Raw genomic sequence first — 14,686 nt, 5'->3', positions numbered from 1 at the left:
CACATTACAAGCACTTACGGCTGACAAGTTTGCCCTGAATCACACTGGCATCAGAAGCACCCATATTTTGCAATGAAAACATGGTGCTAACTCATTCCAACAGCCTTTCATTATAATGCTAAAGAGGCCCATTAAGTTACAGGGAAAAGTGCCGGGGGTGGTGGGGCTGGTGGGGAGTGTGGAGTGGACAAGGGAGTCAAAGAGAGAGTGGTCCCTCCGGAAAGCAGATAAGGGTGGGGAGGGAAAAATATCTTTGATTGGTGGGGTCAGATTGCAGATGGTGGAAGTGTCGGAGGATGATGCGTTGGATCTGGAGGTTGGTGGGGTGGTATGTGAGGACAAGGGGGATTCTGTTTTGGTTGTTATTGCGGGGAGGAGGTGTGAGGGATGAGTTGCGGGAAATGCGAGAGACACAGTCAACCACTGTGGAGGGGAAGTTGCAGTCCTTGAAAAACGAGGACATCTGGGATGTCAGGGAGTGGAATCCCTCATCTTGGGAGCAGATGCGGCAGAGGCAAAGGAATTGGGAATAGGGGATGGCATTTTTGCAGGAAGCTGGGTGAGAGGAGGTGTATTCTAGGTAGATGTGGGAGTCGGTAGGCTTGAAATGGATATTGGTTTCCAGGTGGTTGCCAGAGATGGAAACAGAGAGGTCCAGGAAGGGGAGAGAGGTATCAGAGATGGTCCAGGTGAACTTAACGTTGGGGTGGAAGGTGTTAGTGAAGTGGATGAACTGTTTGAGCTCCTCGTGGGAGCACGAGGCAGCGCCGATACAGTATCGATGTAACGGAGGAAGACGTGGGGGATAGGGCCAGTGTAGCTTTGGAAGAGGGATTGTACCACGTATCCTACAAAGAGGCAGGCATAGCTTGGGCCCATGCTGGTACCCATGGCCACCCCCTTTGTCTGTAGGAAGTGGGAGGAATTGAAAGAGAAGTTGTTAAGGGCGAGGACGAGTTCAGCTAAGCGAATGAGGGTGTCAGTGGAGGGGGACTGGTCGGGTCTGCGGGACAGGAAGAAGCAGAAGGCCTTTAGGCCATCTGCATGGGGAATGCAAGTGTATAGGGACTGAACGTCCATGGTAAAAATGAAGTGTTGGGGACCAGGGAATCGGAAGTTTTGGAGGAGGTGGAGGGCGTGAGTGGTGTCACGGACGTAGGTGGGGAGTTCCTGGACCAAGGGGGAGAAAATGGAGTCGAGATAAGTGGAGATAAGTTCGGTGGGGCAGGAGCAGGCGGAGACAATGGGTCGACCAGGGCAGTCAGGTTTGTGGATTTTGGGAATGTGATAGAAACGGGCAGTGTGGGTTTGGGGAACGATGAGGTTGGAGGCTGTGGGTGGGAGGTCACCTGAAGTGATGAGGTTGTGGATGGTTTGGGAGATGATGGTTTGGTGGTCGGGGGTGGGGTCATGATCAAGGGGGCGGTAGGAGGAGGTGTCAGAGAGTTGGTGTCTGGCCTCAGCAATGTAGGGGTCAGTGCGCCATACTACAAATGCGCTAATTATAAGTTGCCCTGAATTTCAAATTTTAAAAAAAGTTATTTTGTATTCAAATCTGCCTAATTTTTCCAGTCCAACTCAACTAATCTTTTTATGTGCTTCCAGGTCTACAATCCTGCCTTCCCAGCTCATTCCCCTTGTAATTACAGTCTCTTGTCCATTCTTTCTTTCTCCCCACCCCTGGTGCCCCTGCTCATAGCATTGTCAGTCACACTCTGGAATTACCTCTGTAAATCCCTCCACCCCATTCCTTTTCACTCCTTTCAAGGAAACGCTTAAAAGTCACCTTCACCATTTGATGGTCTCTCTATATACCCCTTTTACAGCATTTGTTTTGCTGGCACCTATGTACAACAGTTTGGACACTCCTTAACATTGAAGTAAATAGGTTAAGATGTTATTGCATCCCTCTGGAGCAGGTGGAACTTGAACCTGGCTCTCCTGAATCACAGGTATGGATACTACCACTGCACGGCTAACTGTTGCTCTGTAATGTTTGCAGGTTTACAATTATACCACCATACACTCAAAAAAAAAACAATATTAACATTGGAGAATTTAGTTGCAATGTTTTCGATCAACAGCTGCCTCTGATTACAAACTTATTTGGACATTTGAAGTTATGATTCTTCATATGTAAAGGTAAGTTGTATTTTTAAAAAAATAGAATTGATAGTCATTAATTCAAATGGATAGCATTTGAAAAGAATGAAAATAATAGTTATAGAATGCAGTATCAATTGACAGCCCCAGAGGCGAATTTCAGTCAGTTTTTTATCAAGGGAGAGTGGAGAAACTCAATATTATTCCACAATATTGTTGTGTGTTAGGTACTAATTACTTACATGCTTCATTGGATCATTTTGACATGCACCTTTGAAATACAAGAAGTGTTATAATCATGCTCAAAATAGTAAATTTAATTATAATTTAATTTAAGAAATACTAAACTCTAAAATTGATAGAGTTCCCACTTGGATAAACAACCAAGAACTACTAAAAAAATGTGAACAATCTGCATTGAAAAACAGATCTAAATCCACTGCTGCTTCGTGAAAGGAGTTCTGACAGTGAATAGCGTAAAATGATTATTGGAAATAGTAAGTTGTGAAGTTTCTTGTTTCCAAGTGCCTAGATATCTACTGTCCTTAAAAAATATGTATTATTGCTAGAACACTGCTAGATTTAGATCAATACATAGCTGTACAAAAAACGGTCTGCCATGTCTTGATGTATTACTGGCACAGAATTAAGCAAGAGAGAAAATCTCAAGAACAGATAAAGAATAATTTGATGAGCATGGCTAGTTCTGCATACCATAAAAGAATTCATTTAAAACAGAAAAAAAATTGCTAAAATTGTAGCAATACCACAAAAAGTGAGACCCTAATCGCCTTCCAAGTCTAATGTGAACTATGATGCAATTTTATGCTAAAAGTATAAAGTGAAAAATCTAAAACAAATACTCCACTTTCATGGAATGTAAACCAATTCAGTGATTTTTAAAATAATTTAGTCCTTTTACATTTTTTGCTTCTGTGTAAGGTTCTCTTTTGCTTTCTAGGGCGCTTGATTAAACTCCCAGGGTACAAAACATGAAAGCATAATGGAAATGAACTGGAATTTGTTCATCAATCTGTTCAAGCTTGTGTCACCATATAAAATAGAATGTTTATATCAGGGCATTTTGAATTGTTAATGCTGATGCAAATTATGTGACTTAAATGTAGTTTGTACCTAATGAAGCATAGAGAGAATGAATGTGGACTGTCTAGAATACAGTCTAATTAATATTTTATTGCAAAAACCTAAAAAAATGTCATTTGCTACCAATAATCAAAATTCTACTGGCAGATAGTAATAAAAAAGACAAACAAATGCTATTATTTTTAATACAAAATTCCAGAAGGGCACTAACAACGTGAAGAAAGTGAACAGTGAAGCATATAAAAGGTTCATGAAAATCTATTGAATTACTGAAACACAAATATAGTACAGTTTCCTGACAGAGGATATCCATAAAATAATACTGGATCTTTTTTTGTAGATTAGTCAACCTCACAACAGGAACCTCAAAGAGCTTCAGTTATTACATTGGAAAGGATTGTATTGTATATTTTGTTATGAACATGTAAGCTCCAACTGTAGGATGAAAAGTGAGTCTCGACAATATATCATTAAATGGTATTTACAACTTGCAGGAGACTAAATTATTTTATAGTTAATAATATAGTTATATTCACAATGCTTTGTAAAATCTTCATTAGTAATATCAAACTAATTGAATAAATTGCCGACCATGTTTTTGTGCACTAGATTAGAGTTTTCACATCATTAGCTGCAAAACTCTTTGGCACACCCGGAAGTTGTGAAAGGCTGCGTATCGAGAAGCTGCACATATAAGAGGTGGATCAGGGTGTGGGACATGAATCAGTCTTATTTCTAGCATATCACAAAATGTTTATGGTCATCTTTACAACCTATCTTTCTGCAAAGCTATTCTAGGATTTTGAAGTAGGCGAGTGGAACAATATTGGAAGAATGTCAGGAGATGGTTTTTGCTTAGAACAGAGTTACTTTGGAATATCCATAAAATAATATTGGATAATTTTTTGTAGATTAATCAACCTCACAAAAAAGCTTCAAAGAGCTTCAGTTATTACATTGGAATGGATTGTATTGTATATTTTGTTATGAAAATGTAAGTTCCAGTTGTAAAATGAAAAGTGAGGCTCTATTTTATATCATTAAATGATATTTACAATTTTACAGTAGACTAAATTATTCTGTAGTTATTAATATAGTTATAGTAACAATTAATAATGAATATTATGGAATAGGTGTGAATAGGAGCAGTACATAACCGTAAACAACAGGACTGGATCACCAAGCTGCATAGATTATCAATCTTGGAATCCAAATTTAATACAGGTCACATTGATAAAATTGAAGGGATAGATTTTCTTTCCCATTATTCCCATTGATGTGTGACATATTGCAAATAGTCTGATGAAAACCTACAGTGGGTGGTAGATCCTATTGATATTTCCCTTTGTTGATCTCTTCCTTTCCTCTCCACCACCAACCCTCACAATCCCACCAGGACCATCAATCAGCAAGCTACAGTGCGCTGGTCATTCTACCACAGGAAATTATTCTGAGTTCATCTCAATAAATCCTTACCCAATCTATTCCAAAAAAAAATCAAGAAAGAAGCAAGAAAGATTTTTTTCCAAGAAGCCTTTCAAGAAGTCTTTGCAAACCATGATAGTGCCATTAATGATCCAAAAGACAAATGCTGCTTTGATCATTATTCAGACTTTAATTAGTGGCAAGCAAGCATTTTCAGAAAAATCTTGCATCCTCCTCAACATTGAAAGGCAATTTGGTTTTCCTTTGACCAATACATGTCACTTTCCTATAACCAGGCAGACAAGAAAGATTAGAAATTGAACCACAAAAAGGATAAGTTGAAACAGAAAAGCCATTCCTCATGTAAAAGCAAAAGAGTGGATGTTGACAATCCGAAATAAGAAGAGAAAATGCTGGAGAAACTCAACAGGCCCATGGAGAGACAGGCTGAGTTAATATTTCAAATGGGAAATGACTGTTCTTCAGAAGTGAATAGTTCCCTTTTCAATCTTCAATGTGATGGCTTGGAAAAGCTTGAGCAGGAAAACAATGCTAGCCACCAGACATGGAAAGGAAATAGAAACACGAGTAGGCCATTTAGCCAACTGAATAAGTACCACACTTCATTTCACTACAACTTTCACAATAACCCCGCTATCTATGTCATTCATTTCACACCACTTCGAACCATTAGCCACAATGCTTTCTCTCTCTTTCCTCTTGCAGTTAACAGTGGAATATCCACCATCACCACAAAAATAAAGTCAGCACCACCAGAAGCCACCTCCTTGACTTCTGAGGACAAGATTACTGAGGCCTCAGAAAGAGGCATCAGCAAGGCTGCCACCTGGATCTCTCACCAGTTCAGACATTGGTAAAAACACCAGCATTACAAGTTTTGGGAGTTCAAGCTGGTGAGCAACTCACTGCGACAGCTCTGCAACTAGCTGAGGAAGAAACGCTGTAAGCTGCTGGCACTCGGGGAATGGCTGGAGATGAGACACCTACCTCGAAAGGAGAGGACCCTGTGGTATCAACATCAAGGATATTGTCCCAATGCTGAAGGAGAAACAACAATAGCAGAAAGGTATGTTAGATTCAATATCCCTCATTGCCGAGAAGTTTGGTCAGTTCTGTGAACCATGTGCCTGTCTAACTGCCTCTGTGGGCAGGTTAGTGGGTTGCTATGGAGATCCAGGCCAGCACCCTCAGGGTCTGCCAGAGAGAAGCACACATCTGCCCCAGCTATTGGTCCTCAGGACTGAAGGCATGAGCTCAAGGGGACAGGGAACTGGCTGCATACCCCAGCAGCCCCTTCCTCACAAGGGACAAGATGGGCACCAAGAAGGCACCCAACTGGAGGAAGAACCACACATAGGCCTTTCAGAAGTCTCCAATCAGAGCACTTCAAAGGTGGGCATGCCCTTCTCCTTCTCCCTGCCTACTCTTTTCTGACCATTAAAAGTTGTAGACAAAGAGGGGTTTGCCTCTGGCAGGAAGACCCTTACCATGTCTCAGCCAATCAGATACAAACCTGTAAAGCCAGTGGGCTACACTGCTGAGCAGACTCCCATGAGCCAGCAGTGGATCCAGAGAGTACACTAAGACATAGTGGGAAGGAAAAGAAGAAGAGACCCTATAGAGGTCACTTTGCTGACATGGATAATGACACACTGCTCACAATCTCTTATTTTGTGAAAGTTCACCATTTGACTTTACATCTGTATGTTTGAATCTCCCTGTAGCCTTGAATATAACTGTCAGCGTGATACATAATGTCACTTCTACACTAGATGTACGATGTATTAATGTGTGTGATGAGAGCCTGCTGAAGCATGTGGAATTGAGAGCAACAAGGCATATACAGGACAATAGACCCTCCTACAACATCCCAATTCTTTTCTGAGCCTCTGTGTCCAAAGGTGATGGTGTGAATGAGGTGGTCAACATTGCCTGGGGCAAGGAAGTACATAGCAAACAGGGGACCAATGCATTAAGATGGCTAGGAATTGGGGACCTCCCAGATCTGTGTCTTGTACAGTGCATGGGTCTGTGTGTAAGGTTGTTGTCCTTTAAAGGTCCTCACATCAATAGGTCCTGCAGCCACCTCCCTCGTAGGTCTTAGAATCACTTAAATCCCTGATTCTGGCCGTGTTGACATCATCTACTTTCCTCATCACCTTCTCTCCTATTGCGCACTTTTAATTTCCAGGACAGTTGCAGAATATTTCAATAACAGCAATGGCTTCTTCTGGTTAAGTTGAGTCTGATGTATCATAAAGGAGCCAAGAAACTTTGAAAACAACTTTAAAATGAGGATAGGCAGTTGAATGAGTCAAAGAGCATCAGCTGAGGATTAGAAAAGTTTTAACCTGTCTACAAAAAAAATGATGTGATACTTAATGAAAAGCATGAATTCTCAGCAACATTTATTTATTTCTTCAGGCACGTTGTTAGTAAGGCATAATAGCAGACCCACAAAGACAAGAGCCATTAGTGAATTCCCAATTCCTTCTTTACTCCAGGATTTGAACGATTGTAAAATTTCTACAGAATCTACACAAGTTACTGAACTCTTAAGACATCAATAGAAGGAAGATCAAGCATGATGTTGGGAAGAACGTCAAGAGCTGACATTGCATGTGATTAAGGAATGTTGGTTTTGCAAGCTATCTTCCTGTATTATAACTCCATACTACTGATGAAATATAAAGCAGATACCTCTTTTACAGGTTGGGGGCTGTGCTTTCTCAGGAACAGTTAGCTTCATGTCACAGACCAATTTGTTACACAGTGTGAAAGTTTTCCATGACTGAACCAAGGTATGTAATCACAGAGAACAATGCACTCACAGTCATGTGGGCTTACAGAAAATTCTCAGAATGTATCATCAGCTCAAAGGTTGACAGAGACAGATTCCTTGATGACAAGGAATTTCAAGAATGCATCAGAGGATCCTGGATTCTGGTTGAGATTTACTAAGCTTCACCTATGAAATTGTAAATCTTCAGGGCAGGCTGCAAATGCTAGCAGATGCTTGTCCAGAGCCACCATTGACCATCCTATATAACAGGATGTTAAATTCATTAATAAGATTGAGTCACATTCTCAGGTCATTGCAGCATGATAAGGCTCTGGCTGCATCTAATATCTCAGTGAGCATGCTTCTGCTCTCTGCTATCAATGTCTTTGTCTAAGTCTTCTGCGATCATATTTGTCTGCTGTCTCATCCCACTACCAATCTGGAAATGAAACATGCTTTTAGTCTGGCCTGGTTGCAGCACAGCCAAGCCTGATGATTCTGAATGTGCTGATCCAAATCTACATGAGTCTCAAAAGTAATTGTGATTTCAGTATCTGAGCTGGTGGCTGACACTGAGAACATTAGAAAAGCTCTCAATAGAAAATGGCACTAGGCATTACTAAGGAGCAGGTGGTGAAAGAAAGTCAGAAACACGAATGCAGGTGCAGAGATTTTACTACAGTTGCACATTAATATTGCATTTAGTTCTTTCTCAGTTTACTACTTGTTTTAGTATCAGCATTCTTTTCATCTTTGTACTATTTACCTACATAACAATAATTACCTGTTGCAGTAACTCATTGTGAGTCATTTATGAGTAATTTTGTATGGATTTTCAAATCAAAATCTGGAGAAGGAGTATCTAAATTGGCTTTCTTTCAGATAGTAATAGATTTGAAAAATAACTTTTCTCTTTTCCATTAGTCAGGAACTGCATCTGTCCAGATACTTTGTAAAAGGTTATCTTTCTAATATTTCAATATTTCCTTTACACTGAACCATTTCAAATATTCATTGTACACAATTCAATTTTTCCACATCAATTCACTTATGAAACCTGTGCATAATTGAATTGTCCAAAGTACGTGCAGAGCCATTAAACATTTTAATCTATTTGTGAGAGTGTGCCAACTACGATATTTATGGGCATACTTTCCATTCCATTGAATGCATCGTAATGATGTGACTTCACTGTAGGGTAGGTTATTTACTTTTTGGTCATTCTATAATATCTTTAATCAGGAATTTTTCAAAGTGGATGTTGTATATATTTATTTAATTGTTGATTGAATATATAGTTGGTGCTTCTGAAGACTGACTGTAGATACTGAATAGCTAAGCTATATAGATCAGGAATTTCCCAACCTGATTGCTGATCTGTGCTGCATTAGTTAATTACAGTTGAAGCAGCAGTAAAGGCACTATAATTAGCCTTGGCACCGGAGGTGAGGAAGAGGATAATTGAGCACGGTTGCTGCTCCTCTTCACTATCCGATGACCCCTGCTGAAATTGCTTGTGTGAACATCAGGTGATGACAAACGAATCGAATTCGCCTCTGCAGCCTTCTGTGATTGAACAACCTCTAATGTTTACTGTTAAACCTCATACATGAATAATGGGCACTTGAATGTGATAGCAGTGAAAGACCAATATGCATGGGTCTTTACCTAACTAAAGATTGAGAAAGGAAGGAGAAAAATTAGCCTGAATAAGTAAATAAATAATAACTTGACATAATCTGTTTCTATGTAGCTGTTAAACTGTTTAATGTAGCAACATATATAAATTGGTTCATTATTGCCATCTTGCTGTTCCTTATAAAATTTTATACTGCACAGTTTTTATGGCACAATTGTACAAAAGCAAGAGATTTGAAAGACACATAACGTCTGGGCTACATGTCTTGCATTCTGTTGTTGTGTTTGGTACAGACCACACAATACTTAGGGATAAACACTAGAATTCATTAGAAGTAACTAGGCCAAATTTCCAAGCATGAAATAAATGTACAGTTTCATTGTTGAAAACACATCATTTTAAAACATGGACTTCTTTCAGCTGTAATAAAATGAAAACAACCAACTGCAATGCATCTGTCATGATGAATCTGTAACATTTCTCAATCAGCCAACAAGATCACAAAGGATGTGAACACAGTGCTTACCATTGTATTGAACAGCAGGAGGTGCAGAAGAAGCTCTTTTTTAAAATCATAGTGGTAAGTTGGTAATGTTCTGAAAAATTGAAGCACGGTGTATAGAGAAACCATGTAGAGGAATAAAAAAGAATACTTGCTAAAGATTTATGCAAAAGCAAAAAAAAAGCTGTTAGTAAACATTTAGCAGGTGAAAATAGCAGGACATGTTCATTTCATTATAAATGCCAGAAGGGAGAAATTGTGCATTTTTCTTTGTCTTCTCCCAACCCAATAGGTCCAGAATATATAGGAACATTGGGCAAGAATAATTTTGTCCTTTCTGTTCATCCCTGAATAGCTTGGAGTCAAACCGATAGTAACTTAGATTAAATAGCAGATACAAATTTCCATGAATTAAGTCGTAATAAGAAGAGATATAAGAGGGAAAAACATAATGAAAATGCAAAAGACAAATTAAAAATTTTAGCTATGGCACTGTAGAGAGAAGCCTAAACTAGTATAATTGTATAATTTTAAGAAGAACAAAAATGATATGACTTTAATAAAAGCTAACATTACCATAGTCCTACCAGACCACAGGACTATTCCTTTGTTAGACAAAAGCATCACCGCACCTCAGTCAAAGGTAATGTTGAGAAGGAGAGTCCTTCATGTTGACTTCAGTTATGGCAGAGATTGAACCCATGCTGTGGGTATCACTCTACCTTGTAAACCAGCCATCCAGGCTGTCATGATTATAATGAGGTCATCCAGGTGGACCTCAGAAAATATAAGTACTCTGACTGGGGTGGTTAATCTGGTCCAATCGGGGAGCCCTGACTGACAGATAAGAATAGGAGTGTCAGACATTCTGTTCACTCTGAGAGCTGGCTCTGAGGAAACTGGACTCTCCACATGTAAATAAAGGCTGACTTGGTGTTGGGATACCAATCTCTGTAGAGTCATTTCACAGCGAACTGAGCTAACTCCCACAGCAACTTTGATATTGAAAATGTATCTTCAGCTTGCATTAAAAGTGATCTGGATGTCTTTTGTGTATTTCCTCCAGCCTCTATGAATACAAAATTTACAGTAACTAGTGAATTGTGAAACCTTTTTGTGTACAAATTCTCCTCAGAAGTGACTCCCTACAGCCAGATCACCGAAATAAAATCTTTCAATTGCCTCACTTACAGCACTGTGGTCATACCTACATCACATTGACTGCATCAGGTCGAAAAGTTGGCTCACTACCATCTTTCCAAGTGCATATAGTCTTGGAATGGCAGTGATATTCCAATGCCAATAAGAAAAAAAAGTATGTTCAATCTGTGTATGGATGACTTCAGATTTTAAAAAAAATTGCATCTGATGGTCAGTGAAAACTGTAGCATTTACTATCATAAAGCCCTGCTTCAGTCATCCCCTATTACTTCGTATCATAGAATCCCTACAGTGTGGAAGCAGACCACTCAGCCCATCAAGTACACACTAACCCTCTGAAGACCATCCCACCCAGACTCATCTCCCTACCCTATCCCTGTAACAATGCATTTACCATGGTCAATCCATCTAGCCTTCACCTCCCTGGGTATTATGGGCAATTCAGCGTGGTTAATCCACCTAACCTGCACATCTTCAGACTGCGGGAGGAAACCAGACAATCCAGAGGAAACCCACACAGACACGGGGACAATGTGCAAACTCCACACGGACAGTTGCCTGAGGATGGGATCGAATCTCAGTCCTTGACGCTGTGAGGCATCAGTGCTCATCACTGAGCCACCATGCCACCGTTGGAGCTGATCTTATTCCTTTATCTTTATATTTGAACAATTAAAAGAAAACATGAACATTTATATCAGGCTGTCATATCATTACAGTTGAAGTTAAACACGTGGGATGCTTTTCTGATCTAGTTTCTTAAAGATGAAAATAATTTTCATTTGGATGTCCTAGATACCAGGTGTACTGTAGTCTCCAACACTATTATCTCATTCTCTGTAGGTTTTTAGTAGCCTGCTGAAGAGGGTGCCTATGTAATCAGATATGGCAGCTCCCTTTGTTGCATTTTCATCAGCATCACTTCCAGGTCCCTCCTACTTAAGTGGAGCAGTCTCCCGATTTTTACCTTGCCCATTGATACTTCCTTCAACCATCACAAAATTGCAATGATGTTATTTGTTACCTGTATTTTAAAATAGCATAAAACAAGTTCATTCCTCTTTAAGGCAGAGCTGCATCTGTTTAGATTTCCTGCTCTACTGGATAACCCACCCTGCAGCAAATACATTCTCTACACAGTACCTAATTCGTGCAAGGAATACATAATTATTACCATAATGGGCTGACAACAGAGTCTATTCCACGGAATGATAGCACAAGCTTTGCACTGCAGAATAATAGACCTTGGTCCTTTTCCTCTCAAATCCAGACAAAATTGATAAACTAAAACTCTGGCCTCCGCTGGCTGTTAGAGCATGTGCTTCACTTTAAAGTAGAAGTTAATAAATATCAATTAGTAACTCACTAAACTCAATAAGGGTATTGCTCTCAAATTGAGATGAAAACATGTTGGTGCTAAAACATCTCCAATCAATAACCTGAGCAAAATATAGTCATTATAGAAAAGTGGATTTGTCATTCATAAGACATGGAAGTACCAATACCATACAGACATAATGGTTCAAATAGATACCTCAGCTTCTTGAGGGCAGTTTCCAACAATTCACACTGCCAAAGAATACCTTTGTTTTAAAATATTTACTCATACCTGTCATTTTTAAAATAATTTTTAATAGTAAGAATTTCACTCCGTGCAATCTTGCATCTGGTCATTCTCTATGTATATTGAGCAATATTTGCATTTAACACTGGGTGACAGAATTGGACATGTGTCCTGTTTCTTACTGCAAAGGTATTCATTTTGATTATTGGAATAATTCGTCAGGACTATAACTAAAATGTTTGATCTGATTGTAGTACATTAGGGACAATACTTCAAAAATACTTTGTGGCCTCTATGTGTACTTTGAGACATCAGAGATAGTGAAAGGACGTATATAACTGAAAATTTTTGTTATTTTTCTTTAATTCGACAAACAAATTGCATGTGTTATTAGATGTACACAGATCAAGGCGGAATACCACTCTGTAGAAACACAGACAAGCAGCGTATGATAAATTGGTCACAATTGATCAGTAGACGTTCCCTCTGTATGAGAAGTGAAATATGTTTTCTATTCTATTCAAAGACAGCCAACTACATGTGCTGTAAAGTATTTTGTATTTTACCCACTGTGTATTTATTCCTAGTTTCAATGGCACTGTACATGGATCTGCTATTTCAAATAGAAAGTAAATCTATGAAAAGTACAGAGCAGGAAGTACCGAAGCAGTCCATTCCTAAATGCAATAAGATTTGGACAATATTCAGGGTTGGGCTGACAAGTGCCAAGTAACAATAACACCATTTAAATGCCAAACAATGACCATTTCCAACAAGAGAGAATCTAACTATTCCAGGTTAACATTCAATGGTTTCCCACTATTAGCATCCTGGGATTTACTGTTAACTAGTAACTGAACTGAACTAGACATATAGACATCATGGCTGTACGAGCAAGTCAGAGATTAGGAACCTTGCAGGGAGAAACTCACTTCATAACTTCCCAATGCCTGTCCACCACCTACAAGGCAAAAGTCCGGAAACTGATGGAATACTCCCCACTTGCCTGGATGAGTGCAGCTCTAGCAACACTATGAAGCTTGACACCATCCAGGACAAAGCAGCCCACTTGATTGACACCATATCTAAATCTTGGAACTCCCTCTTCAATGGCATTGTACCTATGCTAAATAGACTGCAGGAGTTGAAGAAGGCCGCTCACCAATGCCTTCTCAAGGGTAACTAAGGATGGGCAATAATTGCTGGCCTAGCCAATGATACCCACATCCTTTGAGTGAATAAAAACAAACCCCTATTCATTGCACAGGCTTAGTGAACTATGGTAAGTACATGTAGGATAAGAAGTATTTTCACTGCTGATCAGAGATTTTGACAAGGAAAGAGGGATGAACATGACTTTTTTTCCCATGAGTCATTCAGAGTTATTCTAATCACATACTAGAGTTATTCCAAAAGAATTTTATAAAACTACCCAATACACCTTTTTATTTCAAGGACTTTAGTGGAACTGCAATTATTTGAAGCAGGGATTTTGATAGGAGGCCACTGTTCAGTAGGAGACAATATTTGAAATTAGCAAATGGAAATGTCTGTAAATTATATAAATTTGCAAAGTTTGTTTCTCAAAATTTGAATTACTTTTATTTATAAAATGCTTTTGAGTGTAATAATATGCAATGTATAGGATACTTAAACTTATCAGGATTGGAATGAAACAAAGTGCGTTTGTACAATTCAGATATGATGGGTAAATGTAGAGCAGTCCATAGTATTAACTTTATGTAATCACATCCTGTTAGGCTGTTGCCCTGGGGCAGTAGTTGGATTATAAAGGGTAAGTTGCTTCTGATTTAAGCTTATTGAAGTTTAAAATGATTTTCAATTTCCCATAGATTTTCTGCAGATTTATTTTAATACACAGCATACATGGTGCACAGCGGTAACTAATAGATGTAATCTGGTTATAATGTATTGATGTAATATGCTACTGGCTTGCTGTAAAATGCATGTAGAGTTTATTTTTTAGCCTGCTTTTAACATATAAACAAACTGTAAATTACTTGTGGTGGGTTGATGCATCACAAATAAAAAAATGCTCTATCTTTGATTTTCACTGATTTAGTTTTGCAACGATGAGAAAATACAACAAAAAAAATTATTTTCAACAAATCTTTTGCAGGAAACTAAATCTACAACCAAGGAATAACATACAGGCACACAAAAATGGATTTTTAGCAGCAATATTGCAATGTAATTTACCCTAGTGGAATAATATCTTTAGCACAATAATAATGGTAAAAATCACAGTCCTGCGGAGGTACAACAATCACACAGGAACATAGAAACATGGGAACAGAGCAGATCATTCTGCAACTTAAACCATTCAATTAAATCAGAATGATCTATGCCTAAACTCTATTTGCC

The 14,686-nt window shown here is 38.9% G+C and overlaps 1 long non-coding RNA gene across 3 annotated transcripts; it reads left to right on the top strand.

Moving 5' to 3' along the window:
• Window positions 1-2,092: 2,092 nt before the first annotated feature.
• On the top strand, window positions 2,093-8,165 carry LOC109932536. Of its 3 annotated transcripts, none has more exons than XR_002260922.2 (3): window positions 2,093-2,142; window positions 5,359-5,719; window positions 7,158-8,165. It is a non-coding gene; the product is annotated as an uncharacterized LOC109932536 (long non-coding RNA). The 3 variants fall into 3 exon arrangements; XR_007261944.1 differs by lacking the exon at window positions 2,093-2,142 and adding an exon at window positions 3,562-3,656; XR_007261943.1 differs by lacking the exon at window positions 2,093-2,142 and adding an exon at window positions 3,562-3,656 and having other exon boundaries at window positions 7,078-8,165.
• The last annotated feature ends 6,521 nt before the right edge of the window (window positions 8,166-14,686 follow it).

This window comes from Rhincodon typus, chromosome 4 (genome assembly GCF_021869965.1).
Source record: "Rhincodon typus isolate 14 chromosome 4, sRhiTyp1.1, whole genome shotgun sequence".
NCBI lineage: Eukaryota > Metazoa > Chordata > Chondrichthyes > Orectolobiformes > Rhincodontidae > Rhincodon > Rhincodon typus.
The sequence above is the reverse complement of the archived record's forward strand: the minus strand, read 5'-3'. Positions and strand labels throughout refer to the sequence as shown.